At 40.5% G+C, this 20020-nt stretch overlaps 1 pseudogene across 1 annotated transcript; it reads left to right on the top strand.

Moving 5' to 3' along the window:
* The first annotated feature begins 9650 nt into the window (after positions 1–9650).
* Positions 9651–13037, top strand: LOC144369319 (ganglioside GM2 activator pseudogene; annotated as a pseudogene). Its single transcript, XR_013428838.1, has 2 exons — positions 9651–11054; positions 12293–13037. The product of XR_013428838.1 is annotated as a ganglioside GM2 activator pseudogene (transcript).
* Positions 13038–20020: the final 6983 nt, after the last annotated feature.

Genomic DNA, 20020 nt, shown 5'->3' with positions numbered 1-20020 from the left:
ATAGAAATGTGCAGAATGTTTTCCAAGATACTTTTGTATCACACAGAGGGAAGCAGAGGAAGAAAAAAAAAAAAGGGTGAGTTGATATTAGGAAGAAAAGACTCAGGATCAAAAAATGACGAACATCTTGAAATGGTTTGTGTTAGATATAATTCCCATCCAGTGAAGAAGGAGGGCTTTCCTGTAAATTATGTAATATCTGCATCTCTCTAAAGAGGAAAAAGAGTGCCCTTGCTCTTTAGAAACTGCACTGCTCCTACCGTGTCCGCACATCTGGGTGTCCCCACAGTGCTGTGTCCCTGGGGATGCTCCTCTGTCCCAGCGCACTGTGCTAGGCTGCAGAGCTTCTTCCCATCTCTGTGGCTACTCCCCTCCACACCTTCAAATCTCCTCTGTTTCTGCTTCCTCAACTCTTTTGCACACCTTAAAAAATATTTGATGAAATTTGAATGTTTAAAAATGTAAGTAAATGAGAACAGGATGGGAGCAGAGGTCCAAAGAAATAAAGGAATGAATTCTGCTTTGTCTTTAATCCATAACACCCCAAACAGATGCACATGTGGAGAGCTGATTTCTCACACCCCAAAAAGGATCACCAGATTTTAATGGACCTTCGTGGCCTCTAACAGTGGTTTTCAATTTTCTTCCTTTATCTTTTAGCCCATTTAAATCATTTATTCTGCAAATGTTTTTACTTGGCGCCAGGTCCTATCATGCTAAGATGCAGGGATGCAGTGTGGTGGGGAGGGAGGGGCAGGCAGTCAAGGGGAAGAGGAGGGAGCCTGAGTGGAGGAATCCTGGAGGGACGAGGGGACGGGGAAGGGCGTGGGAGGACCACAGGAGCTCTGGCAGCATAAGAGGTTGCGGGCTTTCCATTCTGAGTACAGAAATGCCATGGGGCAACTTCCAACATGAGGCTCCGTGGAAGACAGATCACAGGATGAGATGCACAAACAGAATACTTAAGGAAAGCCCAGTGCAATCCAAACAGGATCCTTTCTGGCTAATAGGGCAAAGGCGGGCTCAAAGCTGTAGAATTCATTTCTTTCCTCCTCAGAAGATTTCCGAGGCAGAGGCATCCTGAAGGTTCTCTGCGTGTTCTGAAACGCCTACCCGAGCCTCCAGAGCCGCCTGCCTTCCTGTAGGAACCAGCCTGCAGGGCAGCTGCCTTCAGGGTCAGTATGTTTCTGTCTTAAGCAATATTTTTTCTTTCAATAAACCGCACATTCCAGACACAAAAAATAAAAACATATATTCACAGTTGAATATATAATTCTGTTACGGAATAAAAAAAAATTGACACTCAAAAAATATGCCTTGTCCACATTCAAGACTCCTCTGGGTCTGGCTGCAGCACCCGTGACGGTTTTTTATGTCCCTTGCCCTATTCCTCAGGATGGACACTATCCACCTGCAGGGAGGTGATGCTCTGATGCTGACATGGCCTATGGGCTCCTCACTCCTCTGTCCCATTCCTGACTCATTTCTTTTCCACACTGGCACCCTTTACCATTCCTCATCCTCACACTGGGCTGCAATTCCAAGTGCTCCAAGTGCCACCACTTCCTCCTCTTGTCATAGACACAGTAGTGCAAACTCAGAGTTAAATTGCTGTATCTACTTGTTTATTGCCATCTATCAGTGCGGTTATGTTTAACTTCTAGGTCTGTTTTTCCCCCTCAAAATTTAAGTTAGACAAGAGAAGGAAGTGCGTGGTGCATTTTTTTGCACCTACCAGGGAGTTTACTTACACATATATCATGATCGTTATAAAATTCTCAAAACCAAAGGGATTGGTGTCATGTGGGGGACTCAGACCCAGGAAACAGAATTGGGATCCCAGCAGGTGGAAGAAGATGCAAGATGCAGTTAGGATAGTCAGTGTGTATTAGTCAGAGGTAGCAGCAGCCTCTGGCCAGCCCCCAGCCATTTCCATTTAGCCCCTGAGTCTTTCCATAGGCTTTTTTATATGCAGGGCAGACAGAGAAGGCACACTGCCAACAGATTGCATCAGTGGGCGCATGCTCACCAACAAATGATCATGACCTTGAGTACCGCCGTGGAATCAGTGTGTCTGACCTTCCCTACACATTGAAAACACAGCCCACCAGAAGCATCAGGGAGTAAGCCCAACTGTATCCATCTAGGGTCTGCCCTACTGCTGGGGACCATTTGGGTAGGGATTCTTAATCATCATCAAGCCCAAGAATCATGGATTCTCTGGCCACAGCCCTGCACTTTGGTTTCATCAGGTTTGGAACAAGACCTGGGTCTCAGTTTCTTCACAAGGCTCTGAGGAATGCTGATGCTGCTAGCTCAGGAAGCACAATGTAAATGTCCAGCATCTGACCAGAACTTCTTCCCTAGAATCTAGTAAACCAGAAGTATTCACCCATTATTAGTTGTTAATAATGCAATCCCACAGAATGGGTAAGTTACAAAAGAAAAAGTCTTATTTTGGCCCACGGTTCCGAAAGTCCATTTCTGAAGACCTGTCTCTGGCGATGTTCTTCTTAATGGCAGAATCCTGAGGTAGGACTGGGCCTCACCTGTTGAGAAACAGGGAGTCAGAGTGTGTCTGTCTGGTCTGTCTCTCTCCTCTTACAGAGCCACCAGGATTCAATCATGGAGGTCCCATGGCTTAATCTACTCCTAATCATGTTCCAAAGCTTCACCTCTAAATGCCACAGTAGGGTTAAGTGCAGACCATCTTATTATCTCACAAATGGGGATGAAATTTCCACACATTGAGTCTGAGGGAACACACTCAAACCATGTCCAAACCCTAGCACCAGGTCGCCCTGTGCAGGAGGTACATGGATTGCTTCAAGGGGTCTTATAATTTTCTGAAATACTACATGGTATCTCTGTGTGTGCACATCTGGCATTTTCTAAGGAAAAAAAAACTAGAGATTTCACTGGATTTTCAAGGGTGTAAGCCCTCAAGAAAGGCTAAAGACCACCAATTCCAGTCTCACTTCCTTATTTACAAACCATGTCCCAGAAATGTTAAGTGAGATGGACCTTACCACCCTGCATGTGCAGTGACCCCTGACCTCAGGTCAGAGGTGTTGGACCCCTGTCCAGTGCTTCTTCTACGAGGCCACATAGCACTGAGATAAGGTGTAAGTGCATCTGCCCCGAGTGCTAGGCTGAAGTATCTCATCACTTACTGACCCAGGGAGAATCTGATAGTGAACATAATTATTGCTGCACTCTGCAAGAGAATAGATAAATGATCTATTTCAAAGGACTTACAGATAAACACACACAGTTTAGCCAGCCAAACACATACAACTGTCATTTCAGAAAGTATGAAATAATTACAGATCTTACAGTGTTGGAAAAGAGACCCAATGCCTATGTATATAGTATTTTTTCTTGGTCCACCATGGTATTTTATGCTTCATGTCACCTAATTTGAGGGTTAGTGTAGCATGAAGAATAAGCTAATGGTCTGGTTTTCCATTTTTAAGTGCCTTCTGTTTTAATGCAAATTATCTGTTTTGAAAGTATTAAGATAATCAGCTTTTACACAGATGGAACGCCGTGTGTGTGTGTGTGTGTGTGTGTGTGTGTGTGTGTGTGTGTGTATGTGAGAAAGACAAAGACAGAGAGACAGAGAGACAGAGAGAGAGACAGAGAACCTGAAAAACCTAAGGGAGGCAGGTCATTTTGCTATAGCAGTAAGGATTTAAGAGGTAATAGAAAACTCTGAGCATTCAGCAAAGAAAGACAAAATGAAGAATGATAAGGATTCTTGAAAGACCCCTCCCCCAGGCAAAACTAAAAGAGTAAGTATCTGCAGTGTTTGCCTCCACCTTGGTCATGATCAACTTCCAATGAGGTGGAGTAGTGTGTTCCCACAAAGCAAGAGCTCCAGACTGGACACACCTGTTTTCAGATCCTCACTCCGCCATTTATGGCCATGTGATCTCAAGGAATTTACTGAATTTCTCTAAACCTCAGTTTCTCTATCTGTGAAATGGAGATAATCACCTGTGAACACAGCTGTTGTGAGAATTAAAGGAGTTATTTCTTATATGTGTGGACTGTACAATGGTTATTAAATAAGTTACAGTTACATAGGTCCCTAAAAAGTACAAATATAAATATATATTATGATTATTAAATAAATCATAGTTATAATAATCATTGTACAGCACTTAAATCTGTACCTGTTAAGGATCTATATTATAAACACATCTTTAGTATTTCATTAGGTAGCTTTGCCCTGACATTACTAACATTCAAACAACCTCTTGTTTCATTCAACTCTAAACCTCAAGTGATATTTTCCTAACATAATGTCAGTGGAGTTTCATATTAGTCTGAGTATCATATTGTGTTATAAAAAGAACGTGAACACCAAATATCATGAAATCTGTCCACAAGAGAATGGTTGTAAGAACGTTCACGGGCTTTTCTTGAGCAATTCTTAGTTCTGGTGAACAGGGGGAAATGCCCCCAAAGTTTTGGGGGGAAAAATATTTTGAACCTAGAAATCTAAACCCAATCACATTGTCAACAAGATGGTGAAGACAAAACAAAGACAATTTCAGACATGCAAGAAATAAGAAAGTTTCCCTTGTGGATTTCATTAAGACACATTCCATTAATACTAAAAGGTAATCTGAGGAGGAGGAGAGTTGAGGAGGCCAAGTAGCAGAAAGCTGAGATCAAGTGCACCAGAGTGACAACTGAAAGGTGGTGAGAGACAGTGATCTTTCTAAATCAGGATGCAAGCAGGGGAAATTCAGGGGAGGAAAAGGAAAATTTAAAAATGCAGAAAAGTATTTACTTATTTGATTGGCAAATAAAATTGCATATGCTTATTGTGTGCGACAGAATATTATAAAATATGCTCACACTGTGATATTACTTCACATGCTTATCATTTTTGTGGTAGGAATGAAAAAGTTAGGAGAAAAACAGGCATCCCAATGACAGACTCACAATGTGGAAGATGTTACTCTTCATTAAGAGCACTGCATATCCTTCAAAAAGAAAGAAAAAAAATGCATTTGGAAAATAAAACACATTGCAAACCAAAAATAAAAAGCACTTGAAACATGGGGAAATTTAAAAGGTGGAGTGATATGAGTAATGAAAAAATCTAGCCAGGCAAGGTGGCACACACTTGTGATCCCAGTCACTCAGGAGGCTGAGACAAGAGGATCACAAGTTCAAGGCCAGGATCAGCAACTTAGTGAGGCCCTAACCAAGTCCCAAAATTAAAAAAAAAAAAAAAACAAAATTTAAATGAAAATGGCTGGGGGTATGGCTCAGTGGTTAAGTACCCGGGGTTCAATCTCTGGGACAAAAAAAAAAAATCTAAAACAAAAAACACTTTAATGTAAATCTTGAAGCCTCACATTTGAGCAGGAATAGTTTAGTGACGTGACACGATATTACATTCCTTTACTTTACAACCCAACCACAATATGTGCTTCTGGAGTGAATATTATTCTATAATCAAAATATTTTAAGGATCATTGTTTTTAAATTTTGCAATCAACTAAAAGCAAACAATGACAATGTGATTTCAGTTGTCAAATATAATATAAATAAGTAACTCTGGTAATGTGAAAGGGATGATGCTGTCGTTGTTGTACATTGGTGGGGACTGGGAACCATAAACATTGCCTATAGAAAGATCTGAGAAAATTAAACCTCTGTGACTTAAAACTAGAAATCTTACCAGTTAAGAGTAGGACAAAGAGTCCTTAAATCAACAAATACTTTATACCAACACCTATAGTAATCAACATACTTCACAGAGACACTGAAGACGCATATCTTAAAATATCATTCATGTCAAAATCACTATTATGCTGGGTGTGGTGGCACATACCTATAATCCCAGTGGCTCAGGAGGCTGAGGGAGGAGGGTCAAGAGTTAAAAGCCAACCTCAGCAACTTAATGAGGACCTAAGGAACTTAACAAGACCCTGTCTCAAAATAAAATTTTTTTAAAAATGGGGATGTGGATCAGTGGTTAAGCACCCCTGGGTTCAATCTCCAATACCACCCCCCCCAAAAAAAATTTACTATTACCCCAGAATACTGTGCCCAATCTCAAGGTAACACTATATTTAGTAACACTCCAGATATCATATCCTCTGTCCAGACATCAAGCACCACTAACTAGAGGGGGCTGGGGATAGGAAAAGAGGAACACATGTTTGAATTTCTTTCTTTTATCAAGATTTTCAGAAAATCCCATGTAACATCCCTGCATGTAACTTCCTATATTTCTATTTAATTAAAATTCTTCTTCTGGCTAGATAAATTTCATGCATTCCCATTTTCCTCTTCAAATTTTATTTTCTTAAAGGGAGGTCTATAAATAGACTCAAAATCAGAGGGTATAAATATTGATTTGATTCTTTAACTCTCTCTACACAAAATAGTCTCTGGGAACCAAAATCCTTACGTTGAGAATTAGGCCTAAACATTTTTTATGCTTTTAGACTAAACATGCACTCATGATGTCTATAAGTTTTTAATTTAATATTTAATTGAGTTTTAGAAAAGCTTCATAGAAATTAATACCTAATGACCTGTAGCTATCAATCTCAATCTTCCAGAGTCAATTTGCCTTCTGGTGACAAATATTTTGTTAGGCACACTTGACTATCCTGAGAATGTTACATAGTTTAAAAAGAATTGATCTCATTCCCTAGAAGACTGTGCTAGTAGATTTCAGGTTAAAGGATGTGATAGGCTTATCTAGTGCGGTCTAAGCTTTAGAGGAGAACACAGAACTAGGGACATGTCAGGCTGCAAGGAAAGTCTGAGGAAGGTGTCAAGACACCCAGACATGACCGGCAACATCCAAAACAGAGTGGGCAGATTAATCTGGAGCCATGAGTACTGACACGCATGCAAATCACATCAGCACAGGTAACTCCCAGATCCCGGTTTGTCAGCTTAAATACTTGCTAGAAGTGTAGCTCTTAGATAGGCGAAGGCCCAATTTCCATTATTTAATGCAGTTGACTGTAAATTACAGGTGATAAAACACACAACCTCGACAGCCAGGCTTGGCATGTTTAGGGACATTCTCAGATCAGTAGTGGGTGACTAGCAACCCAGCAAGACCCTTGCTGGTCTCCAGTGGATACATTCGTTGACACGATGTTGAAGAAAGGTTGGCTGAGGACCACATTTTTCTGAAACACCCCTGAGGCTGGAGGAAGGACTGCAGCACAGCCCTTGAAACCTTTCACGATGAGTAACTGGGATTTTAAAATATACATTCTTCCAGACAACTGTGCCAGAAAATATCAAATAGACTGATCCTGTTCCTATAGTAAGTGTGTATATTGTGTTTATATTTGCCATTTTCAGCCACAAGAGGTACTACTGGTAGTATAATTTTTCTAAAATAGTAAGCAACACAGTATTAACTTCTTTTCATGTACAAAGGACAGATATATGTCTGGTAGGACATTTGTGAGGCACTGGGTTCAACTGTCAGCACTGCATAAAAACAAATCAAATAAAGGTCCAACAACAACTAAAAAAAAGTGACATAATGATACTTAGAAAGTTATTTGTGATGACTTATTAAGTGCAATCACGTTTTAGGGAATTACATATGTTACATACTTTTTAAAATTTAAAATCTATGCGAGTCATTCAAAACCAACTTAACTATTTACATTTACATGATTTTGCTTCTTGAAGTCTTGCTTTATATGTTAAACTAGGAATTTGATGTTTATGTTATTGACTAGATACCAACACTATTATCTTAATAACATTTCATCTTATTTTATGCAAATTCTATATGTTTGGCAAATGCGTGCTCTGCCAGTCATTCATCCCCCAGGCAGGGGAAGAGAGTGTGGCCATAATGAACTTCTGCACTCTTGAATTTGAATGTAAATAGTTAAATTGGTTTTTAATGACTCCCCTAAATTTTAAATTTTAAAAAGTGTGTGACATATGTAATTCCCTAATTTGTGATTGCACTTAATAAGTCATCACAAATAGCTTTCTAAATATCATTATGTCACTTTTTTTTTTTAGTTGTTGGTGGACATTTATTTGTTTATATGTGGTGCTGACAGTTGAACTCAGTGCCTCACAAATGCTAGGCAAGAGCTCTACCACTGAGCCACAACCCCAGTTCATCGTTATGTCACTTTTAAAAATTAGTTTCCTATCAGTACATGATGGCACTATGCCATGATGTGCCTGATTATTCTACTATTTCTGGGTGTAAATGTGATTTGATATTGTTTTACTTTAATGTAGCAATTAATATCCTCATATATCCTTAGCCATTAGTAATTTTTATTATAATTGTGATTTTCCATTATCAGCACCACCACTATCAACAAAAACAGCAGGAAGTAGAATAAAAAGAGACAAAGTGGTTCAAATTCCTACAGAGCCCCTGACCCCTTCAAGAAGCAACTGTTACTATCGCTTTGATATTTACAGATTTTCATCAGAATAAGTGCATCTGAGATCGTGTTTATACCCTAATATGAATAAATGTGCCCAAGTATTTCTCAAGGATATGGTTTCTACAAATGTAACTGTGGGTCAAAGATAAGTATATTGTAAACACTCATTCTCCCATAACATAAAAGACCTGTTTTAACTTAAAGAGTTGTATTTCTCCATTATAATGGTATTTTATTTTATTTGCGTTTCTCCATTACAAGTTAAATTCCATTAAAAGTAAAACTAGCTTATCATAAGTTTCTTTATTATTTGAAATTCTCCTTTGGTGAATCACTTTTTATATCCTTAGACTATTTGTATATGAGGCTAAGGTCTTATTTTATTGGTACCTCAGTATGATTTGTATATTATGGATATTTATCCATTACTTTTTACAGGTATTGCAAATAATTTCTTTCACTTTCTTGTATTGTTAAGGTGAGATTACAATAAATCACCAAGTTGATCTTTTTTTGTTTTTTTTTCTGTTTTCTTTCTTTCTTTTTTTTTATTTTAATTTTTTATTTTTTTTATTGGTTGTTCACAACATTACAAAGCTCTTGACATATCATATTTCATACATTAGATTGAAGTGGGTTATGAACTCCCAATTTTACCCCAAATGCAGATTGCAGAATCACGTCAGTTACACATCCACAATTTTACATAATGCCCAATTAGTAATTGTTGTATTCTGCTACCTTTCCTATCCCCTACTATCCCCCCTCCCCCCAAGTTGATCTTAAAGCAGGAGACAGAACCTTTATTCACCAGCTGGTGGTCTGGATCCTGTCAAGTCAAGGGGTAGGCGGCAAGTCTCCACCCTTCAACCCCTACCAGGGTCTGAGTACGTCTTTTATAGTCCAAAACCATATTAAAGCACAAGTAGCTGTTGCTGTGATTCAGAACCATAAACAAATGTCATGAGATCTAAAATTATAAGCAGAAAAGGGAGGGGGCCAAAACGTCCCTAGTTGTGTACAAGTTAAAGAATGGTTACTAACAGCTAGACAATCCACCTCTGACCGGGTACATTGTCCAGGAAAAACTGCTGTACGTATATAGGGGACTGTATGACCAACGTGATTCTGCAACCTGTACAATCAGAAAAATGAGAAACTAGATCCCATTTGACTCAAATGTATGAATTGTCAAGATCATTGTACTGTCATGTGTAACTAATAAAAAAAAAATTCCTGGGCTTTGCATACTCAATGAAGACAGGCATTTAAAGGCGCCGCTGGTGCTTCAATCCTTGTAGTTAACTCCGCGCGGATCCACCCTTCGCAATGCATCCCTTGATGCGTACTCTGCTCCTGATCTTTCTGGGCTTGCTTCTTGCCGGCCCTGCGGCCTGGGCGCGCACAGTCCTAAACCGCGCCCCCCCAGCTTGGTAGCTTTTCCTGGGATAACTGTGATGAAGGGAAGGACCCTGCTGTGATCAGAAGCCTGATGTTGGAACCTGACCCCATTGCCGTTCCTGGGAATGTGACTGTCAGTGTTGAGGGCAAGACCAGTGTTCCCCTCACTTCGCCTCAGAAGGTAGAATTAACGGTGGACAAGGAAGTGGCTGGCTTCTGGGTCAAGATTCCATGTGTGGAGCAGCTTGGCAGCTGTACCTATGGAGACTTCTGTGATGTGCTTAACACCGTACTTCCCCCTGGGGACCCTGCCCAGAGCCCCTGCACACCTATGGACCTCCCTGTCACTGTCCCTTCAAGGAAGGCACCTACTTGCTGCCCAAGAGTGATTTCACAGTGCCTGACCTGGAGCTTCCAAGCTGGCTCAGCACCGGGAACTACCGCATCGAGAGCGTCCTGAGCAGTGGCGGGAAGCGTCTGGGCTGTGTCAAGATCTCTGCATCTCTAAAGGGCAAATCAAGTGGCAGCAGCCACAGCAGAATGCAGGGATAGAAGGAAGGCCTTTGTCTTCCTTCGTCTTGTTTGCCAAGGCCCAATTCTGACTCTCTGCGTGACTTCAAGCCCTTTACTGTGATGATTCTGCTGAGCTCACTGAATATCCTTATGTGCCACTTACACTTCAAGCTGGGACAAGCAGCTCTGAACTAAGGGAGGGTGAGTGTGGCAGTTCCCAAGAGCCTAGGATGTCTGTGGGCTAGCCACATCATTCTCCTCCCCATCCAGATAACTTTCTAAGAGCTTCTTTTATTTCCAAGGAAAGGAAACCAACATGTTTGGGGACTTTAAGTTCGGACTGACCCAGTCTTGGCCTCTAGAAGTACCTTTTTAAGTTTCTCTTTCTTTTTGTCACTAACTGATAAGTAGAGTTCAGGGTATTAACATTTTTCATCCTACTCCAAGCCCCTCCTATAGTAAAGGGGCCGAAGTAGTTGATCTCCATCTGTTCCTCCATTAACTTCTGTAATTAATTTTGCATTCTTTTCTAGGTTTGCCTGACACTGGGGCACAGTGTATCCTGGAGAGGAAGGGTGTATGTGGTTGAGGTTTCCTTGCAGGAGTTACTTTAGGAATGCTGTAATTGTTTACAATCAGTCAAACCTATTCTGGTGGCTTCAGGACCAAGCAAGAGACATCCGTGAGCAAGAAGGAGCACTAGAAACCTGCTGCTTCCAGGTGTGACCTTTGGATTAAGATAATACATGCCATGGATACAATAAGCACTCCTCATACTATACAAAATAAATAAATAAATAAATAACTACACTGATACAAGGCAGCTGAGTTCCAGTCTGCAGTTGGAGATATGATACAGTGGAGGAAGTACTTCAGTCCATAAGGGGCAATTGCATTCTAGCCAATGAGTGCCATATAAAAATGTTCTGGGTCCAGAAACGCCAGATAGTCACATTTTTTTCCCCCTAGAGAGGCCAAAAATGCAGATTTTTAGATATGAAATTTTACGATTTTTATGTATTGGCAACTACTTGTTCTTTTTTATACACTGTTGGGGTCAAAGGGGCCAAATGTACTTGTCTGGGGAAATCTGGCCCATGGATGGCCAGTTTGCAACCTCTAAGATAAGACTGTCAAGACGACTCCACTAGCACCATTTCTCCCTCCATAGGACCAAATCCATAGTGCCTGGCCCCAGGGAGATCTGCCAGTGCTGAAAGAGGTCTAGGTGGCCTCTCAGCAGTGACCTGCAAGGATCTTGAGGCTACTTGCTCCAGCATTGGAGTCCCTTCAGGTGAGGGACTGATGCTGAAGAATTGGCCACTCCAGCAGCTGCCTTGTGCAGCAGAGATCTGATGAAGAGAAGGTGGATTCTAGGTCAGGCTGCCTGGATTTGTCCACTACCCTGTTGTGCTGTGATAGCTTTCTGAACCATGGACAGCCCCACATGCCAGGCTTATTTGAAGCCTGAATTGGCAATAAATCTTTTTTAACTTGAAAAAAAAATTCCTGGATAGAAAGTAATTCAAAACAGAATATAGCCCGACTATGAAAAAAAAAAACAAAACAAAACTGGTGCCAAAGAGAGAAAACTTTTACATTGTATAAGAATTGTCATTTTGTGTTGCCAAGCATGCTGTGCTAAGCAACTGTAGATGGGTATAGAGGTGAGGCTTTCCCTGAAAGAAACATTTCTTACATGATATGCAGTCTCAGGGCAAAATGCAGTCTGTTGGTCATTGCCCATACAGCCTGGCCCATAACTCATACTGAATTTTCATCTTCATTGATATTATTAATCTTCTTATTGTCCTTAATAATGTTGGCCCTAGAAAAAGATTATAAAATTGTTTTTATATCTGATTCTTTTTAATTTTATAACTATCTCTTTAATTTACTCAGATTGTATGTGTGTGAGATAATGTTCTAATTTTTTCTTTTCTTTCTTTGTTTCTCAGATGAATTTGAGTGTCAGCTTTTCAAATTCTGTGAAGACTGTGGAACAGAGGCTGGTATAGTAGTTAATGATGATTTCAGGGAGACTGTACCCTCCACCAGTTGTGAAGCTTCCACCCTGGCTTTGACCTTGTCCTCAGTAAATGGCAAGTTCACCTTCCATTTGCTAAGAATAAACATCCTCCGATACATCCCTGACTCCTCCTCCTCTTTTTAACTCCCCAAATCCAAATCATCAGCAGTTTCTCTGGCTTTTGACCCTCTCTTTAAAATACACCTAGAATCTGATCTTGTCTCTGCAAGTTTGATCCCAACCTGGATCCTATCCAGGTTGGCCTCTTCCAGGATTCATCTACACAGTCTTTCGTTGATGTGGTTGCCAGTGTGGTCCTCTCAAGAGCATCTCACTCTTCCCCTGATAACCCATCAGTGAGTACCTTCCCACGCGTCACAAACTCAGGTGCTCAGAGCAGCCACAGGCTCTGCACCACCTGGCCCACAGCGCCTCCCCTGCCCTGCTCTCTAGTGCTCATAGGCTCTCTGCTGGAGACTCACAACCTGCACAGGCTCCTCCAAACAGTCCTCCCTGATGAGGACTTATTGATGAACAGCTGTTTAACCAGTGACCTTACCCATCACCCAGCCTCCAGATCTATTTCCACTACCTTACTGTCCTTCTGTAACACTCACCAGTGTAGGACATACTATTTATTTATACTTCTTTAATGTCTGTCGCTCTCTCATTGCAGAATCACTTTTTTTTTCTTGCATTGTCTTCAGTATATGGAAAAGAGCTCTTTGCACAGGGTATGGATTTAATAGATATTTGTTGAATAAAAAAATATTGAAACATACCATGTCTCTAAATTTCATCTGTTTTATTCTGATCTTTCAACAGGGTTTTTATATAGGTTTTCATGCTTACTAGGTGAAAAGGATGTATCTCCTATTACATTTCAAATTGGTTACTGGCAGGAAATAGAAAGATATTAGTTTTGTGTATTGATTTTAAATTCAAACAACTTGTTGAAAATTTCCATTGTTTTCTCTACCAATCTCTAAGTAGATCATAATTGTCTGCAAATGATGCCAATTTTCTTTTTCCCAATGCACTTTTCCTTACTTGTTCTTCTTTCTTACTGTACCTTCCACTAAAATGGCAATGACAGGCAACTTGTCTTATTCCAGCCTCTACTGGGACTGACTCTTGGACTCCACCATCCGATCCCAAGCTCCCTGCCATTTCCTGATGGACCATGTATGCTGGGACGGGAATTTTCACCTGTCAGGCAGGAAGTATTTTACAAGAAATGGCAGCATTTGATTAATCACTTCTCTGATATCAGTTGAGATAATCATTTTTTATCTTTTAATAAATAATGTAGTGATTTATATATAAATAGTTTCTAATGTTAAACCCTTCACACGTTCCTTGGATAAATGCTAGCAGATTATGAATTATTTATTTTGTAAAACACTTTATGTAACAGTTCACACATGTATACATACAGATTTTATATATATACACACATATATATGTATATTTATCATATAGTTAGAATATGAGGTACATCTGTGTTGTCAATATTATATATTCATATTATAATGTATGTGATATTATTATAGATACCATACACCAAGTCCCTATAATTGACATTATATTACATATATAATATATTCACATTATAAGAAAATGAACATTTAAAACCCTTTATCTTAAGAACTAAGATGACTGCTGTGACAACTCATTGTATGCTTCTGGTTATCGGGAGCTGAATTCTGACTTTGTAATTGTCTCTCCTTTCCTTCTTTGGAAACGGTCTGTTTATATATTAGCACATACACACTTTTCAGTACAAACAACCAGAACGTGAAGGAAGATTTAGGCTTCCCAGTTTGTGTGTGTGTGTGTGTGTGTGTGTGTGTGTGTTTGTGTCTGGGGGGGGTATACTAGGGATTGAAATCAGGGGTACTTAACCACTGAGCCACATCCCCAGCCCTTTTCATTTAAAAATATTTTTATTTGGGGACAGAGTCTTGCTAACATGCTTAGGTCCCAGACCTTTTTGATATTTTATTTAGAGGCAGGATCCCACCAAGTTTCTTAGGGCCTGGATAAAAATTGCTGAGGCTGGCTTTGAACTCTGGATCCTCCCGCCTCAGCCTCCTGAGCTTCTGGGATGATAGGTGTGTGCCGCTGCACCCAGCATTACAGATATGTGCCACCACAGTCTGTTTTTAGTTTGGTCTGGATGAAGGTCTTTGAGGATCACAGGGTTTGGATAATCCCTAAGACTCAGGGGATGCCACACCATGAGCAGCAAAGAGAACCTGCTCAGCTATACTTAGCTCCTTCACCTATTTTTAAAATTCATTTATTTTTTGTTCTAATCTGTTATACATGACAGCGGAATGCATTTCAGTTGATAGCACACAAATGCAGCACCATTTTTCTTTTCTCTGGTTGTGCACAAAGTAGAGTCACAGTGTTCGTGTCTTCCTACATGTTCCTAGGGAGGGGATATACCTGGTTTTCTAAAAAGCCAAGGCACTTCCAGGAGGAAGTGGCAATTACCCAGAGACGGACAGTTGTAGAGGGATCCTTATTGGTTCCCTTCCCTCCCCAGTGTCTGGGAATCTGCGCCATCCTTCCTCCTCTGCACGGAGAGGCTAAGCGGTGTGGCTCCCTGCCAATCCTGTTACCTCTGTACTTGGGCAAAGGTCTTAAAAATGAGCCCTGGATGAGCTCCACATGTGTCAGCTCAGAGACAATATTGTTTGAGGATGTTTACCAGTCCCCACAGATGTGCCCAGCAGAGACAAACCAGCCAGGGTAGAAAATCAATAAATAAAATTAAACATACTTAAAAGAATTAGATATAAGACCAGAGAATTACTGATTAATCTGCAAGTGGTCTGGAAGCCAAGTCTTTGCAGATTACTATATTAAAAAAATTAGTTGATTCTTAGAACAGAATTTAAAAGAAGAAAAGACTCTTAAGTAATTTAACATGATTCAATATTTATCTGCTCTCCTTTGGCAAAAGGAACATATTCCCCGTGTTTGATTGGCAAGAATCAAACCAGTCGGCAGGAATCTAGAAGCAGGATTTTTGTGGTTTTGTTTGATTAAGTTTGGGGTTTTCTTTTGTGTTCAGGGGGGAGGTGTTTGCTTGTTTGTTTTGTTTTGTTTTGGATTGTGATGATGGTTTGTTTCTTAACTGTAAATGCACAAAAAATGATTGAACACTGAATGGCCCAATGAATTCTCTGGTCTGCAAATTTCATCTCAATAAAGGTATTAGGAGAAACAAATTGCATTCGACAACATACGACGCCACAATTATCAATATTACATTATACATAATATATTGTATTTATTATAGTATATTATTTTTCTGGCAGTTTTCAACCTCTGAAACCAAGAAACAAAAACCCACACATGTTTTAGCAGAACAGTGTATGTGGAGGTACAGTTCGCAGTGGAAAGTGGGTCTGATTGTGTCCTTGAAGAAGTGACCTTGGAGAATCCTAGTGCGCCTGGGGGTGGGACTGGAGATGGATGTGAGTTTCTGCCACGTCAGCGGCTACTTCTCCCAAGTCCTACTCAGCAGTAATTTACAAGGGCTACAATAGAATACCTGTCTAATGATGGAAAAATGACTCAACTGCATTAGCTCTCCACAATGCAGCTTAACGCACAGAAGAAAAAAAAAAAAACGATTTTAGGTATTTCCAGTGTTTAAAGATTTGTGCAGATTTGTACAAAAATCGTCAGAACAGTAAATTGAGTATGGCCTGGAGAGTTAGTCCTTTAATAGTGCAGCTTCACACTGCTCTCCCTAAACCAATAGGAAAGAAGCAAAGCCCCTCCGGAAGCAAAATGAATGAAGGTTAAGAATTTAGAAAGATGATTGCATGGGAAAGTAGGATAAAAGAAGTGCTGGACACCGGAATTGTTCTCAACACACAGATTTATGCTTCCACCGTCAACGTGATTTGAAAACAGCAAAAACCTACATGTAGGTTTATTAATTCATGACATACTCAACACTAGCCTTAGACCCAAGAAGCTAACACTTGGAAGAAATTTTCAGGATGGAAAGGCAGCCTCACTCTACCACTGCTTGTTGGCTGCCCTCTTCGCTCTTCCTGACAAATAATGACTTTCCCTCTTTCTATATGTTAATTCTAAACCCCCTCCCAAGCCCAGTATTCATTTTGATTTTGAGAACCAGACCTGTAAGCACATGGAAATGGAAATCCCTAGGACTGTGCAATGTACAACCTGCACAACTGTACCCATCACTCTCTCTTCCCTTGGGAGAGATAGTCAAAGTGAACCACACTCTAGGAGAGGGTGTGAGACCCAAACCAGGCCAATCAGATGTTTCTACTTATCAAAATCTTAAATGGAGTCAAGTAACAGAGTCGACCCAAAGGTGGCACCCTGAAAAGAGGGCCCATTCATTTCTTCAAGTTGGGTTCTTAGAGTGGCCCTGGTTTCCCATTTGAGACCTGTTTCATCAGTGTTCCCCGCACTTTGTGGGCTACTGGAACTCCAACCAGTGTGGCACACATTTTTAATTATTTGGAGACTATTTCTGCAACCTAAAAACCGTACCTGGCACAAAGCATTTCCTATGATGTAACTCATTATTCCTCCAGGAAACTTGTTTCTTGAGCAATCCACCATACCTCGCTGGCATCTGGCTTCCAGAAGTTTCTAAACCCTGGGCCTAACTTTATTTCCTGAGGCTGTCAATCCAACTGAATCCTTTTTAGAGTAGTAGATACCTACTATTTACTTATCTGTCTTATCTCTTTATTTACTTATTTTGTGGTGACGGAGCCTAGAGCCTTACTCATGCTATGTATGCACTCCTTCACCAAGCTACATCACAGGTCCTAAATTATTAAATTTGTGAAGATCAATTCTGTGTTCACTCTGCCAAATTTGGCTAAGTTCTCCATTCCTTTAGTGGTTCTCTCTTCAACATGTCAGATCTTAAGCAGGTATCCTTTGAAGCCCTTAATTTTGCTGGAGGAAATATATCATCTATGGCCACCAATTATAGCCTAAAACTTCACCAAAACCTTTCCTGGCATACGCTTGGTCATATGTGTAGCTAAATAAATGAGTGCAAATATTTGCAACATATTGCATCTTATATGCCTGACATCTTGCCTGTAAATGAACCCAAAGTCAGTCCAGAGTTGTGAAAAAGGGCTATTTGGTTTGGTTTGCAAGTCAATCCCGCTCCAGAAACTGACTTTGTGCAGAACAGATAATTTGTATGTGGGCCTTGTCCTTATCAAACACAGGTGTTCATTTCTGCATTAATTCATTTAACTGGTTAATTTGTGTCAAGGAATTTCTTGATAAAGAAGAATGCATTTGCTGTGCCCCTGACTGACCACATACTTTATGGCCTACCTTAGGAATACTATCTATTATAAGTGCTTATGATGGTTGAAATGGCAGATGTACCCAGCTTGTAGCTCCTGGTGACTCTGTGTGTGACTCAATAATACCCCCAACACAAATAAAGCAGGAGTCCCATCTGTCTTCCCTTGGATAGACCTCTGAGTTATAGAGTGCGGTGGGTCACCTTGTCTCTAACCTTGACTTATCTCAAATAGTTCCTGCCCATCCCCTGCCATTTTATAATCTATTAATTTCAGCTTATGTTTTAGCTCACGTTCTTATTCACTGAGAAAATGACATAAGGTAATAGTTAACAAAAGTCAAGTCAATAATCATGGTAAATACCAATAAACTAAAATATCATGCTGGGAAAAACCAATCATTGTTAAGGAGAGATTGCAATAAATCACTGAGTCAGTCTTAAAGCAGGAGATGGAAACTTTACTCACCAGCTGTCATTCTGGATCCACCAGCTGGTGGGCCAAGGGATAGGCTGCAAGTCTAGGCCCTTCAATCCCCTCCCAGGGTTTGAGTACATCTTTTATAGTCCAAAACCGTACAAAAGCATAGTGGCTGTTGCTATGATTCAGAACCATAAAAAATGTCATGAGATCTAAAATCATAAGCAGAAAAAGGAGTGGGTCAAAACATCCCTTGTTGTGTACAAGTTAAAGAATGGTTACTAACATCTAGACAATCAGTCTCTGACAGAGTATGTTGTCCAAGAAAAACTGGTGGGAAAGACAGAACATTTTTACATTGTATAAGAATTGTCATTTTGTGTTGCCAAACATTCTATGCTAAGCAACCTTCGATGGGTACAGAGTTGGGGCTTTCCGTGGGAGAAGCATTTCTTACATGATATGGACTCTCAGGGCAACATGGAGTCTGCTTGGTCATTGCCCATACAGCCTGGCCCATGACATTATCATCACTAACCCAGTGGAGATTTCCTTTGTGAATTAATATGAGAGAACTTTTCCATGGAAGCCATAAGGAACCCATTTACTCCAGAGGTCTGGACTTGATGTGACCTATACAGAGTAGGTCTAATTGTGCTTCTCCCTCATACCTGTCTGACTTCATTCCCTGCAAACCCTCAGCCCTGTTTTAACTTAAGGTTTGGGGGCAAAACGCAGGCAGGAGCTACCCAAGCAGGCAAGGTCCACCTTGGGTTTCTCTGGTACAGAGAACACAAAGAGGTGATCCTGGCTCCTCTTCTCCAGGCCACATTCTCACCCCATCTCTCTCCAAGGCTTTAGATTTTCCAACAGTGAGGCATGGTGGATGCACCAGATGACCTCCTAACCCCTTCTGGATCCATCTGCTATGATCCTCCAGTATCTGTTCCAACAATGGAGAGAAGGTGGAGCTGCACCTGCTTCTCCAAGCCCTTGCACGTGTTTCTTTATTACAACATCAATGGGCTCACAGATCCAGAACAGGGAGCGATAATTCCCTCCTATGCCCATGTAAAAACTATCATTTCATGAAATCATTGATGTGCTTTGTAGAGGCATTGTTACCTGTAACTCCATTAGACTGGACGGTGATTCTCAAAGCTCCCTTCCCTTTGTGTTTCTGGTTCGAGTGGGTCACAGAGACCCTCAGGAGCAAGACCTGGTGGCAGATGTGAAGTAGCAGCCATTTGGTGGCTCTCTCTGGCATCACTGGCATGAGGCAGCAGACGCGTTGAAGCCAAGTCACCTCGCCTGATCCTCCTGCAGTTGTTCCCATTCCTGGGACTGCTGTACGGCTTAGCTCCATGGCAAAAGATATATGTTCTCCCACAGGAACCAAAACATTAAGGTCTGACAGAGTGCAGAACATCCTTGGAGGTTCCAGCTTGTCCATGCTCTTCCCTGCATTATATCCTTCTTGTCCCTACCTGCCTGCCCTGTGGACTTCAAGGCATGGCACTTGTTACAAAGCAAAGGCTCAGAGAGAGTGCTTAACCAGCTCCCTTCATTGCTTAGGGTCAAAAAGCATATATATATATATACATATTTACATGTAAACCTATTAGTGGTTTCACTTCTGATAATGAATGCTCATGATACACTTGATCTTACCCCAAAAAATCCGAGAAGCAATAACATGCTGATGAGACACTCGCCATTAAATAATTTTTGAATAGAATGTTATCTTTTTAAAACTTATTTTTGTTTCTTAATTGACCTAATAATTGAACACATTTATGTTTAAATACTTGTAAACACTGTATAATATTCAAATCAGGGTAAGCATCTATCTACCTCAAAACATGTACATATATATAAATATATATCGTTTTTTTAAAAAA

This window comes from Ictidomys tridecemlineatus, chromosome 12, assembly GCF_052094955.1.
Source record: "Ictidomys tridecemlineatus isolate mIctTri1 chromosome 12, mIctTri1.hap1, whole genome shotgun sequence".
Taxonomy (NCBI): Eukaryota; Metazoa; Chordata; class Mammalia; order Rodentia; family Sciuridae; genus Ictidomys; species Ictidomys tridecemlineatus.
The sequence above is the reverse complement of the archived record's forward strand: the minus strand, read 5'-3'. Positions and strand labels throughout refer to the sequence as shown.